Genomic DNA, 222 nt, shown 5'->3' with positions numbered 1-222 from the left:
GAATGGGATAAAGAAAGGCAGTGAGAAATCCAGCATTCCCCCGCAACCCTCCATCCTACTGAATCATCAGTGTCCGTCAGACTAAATCACCAAGCCAATTTTCACCTGTGACTCATCGCAGGCCTGACACAAGGACGAGGGGCTGAGCATTATTGCCTTGTATGAAAACGTGCAGCAGAGAGACCAGTTAAAACCATACAGTTAATTGAAAATGAATTATAA

The sequence above is a fragment of the Sinocyclocheilus anshuiensis genome, unplaced genomic scaffold (assembly GCF_001515605.1).
Source record: "Sinocyclocheilus anshuiensis isolate Anshui unplaced genomic scaffold, SAMN03320099.WGS_v1.1 scaffold1054, whole genome shotgun sequence".
Taxonomy (NCBI): domain Eukaryota; kingdom Metazoa; phylum Chordata; class Actinopteri; order Cypriniformes; family Cyprinidae; genus Sinocyclocheilus; species Sinocyclocheilus anshuiensis.
This window is presented reverse-complemented; position numbering follows the sequence as displayed.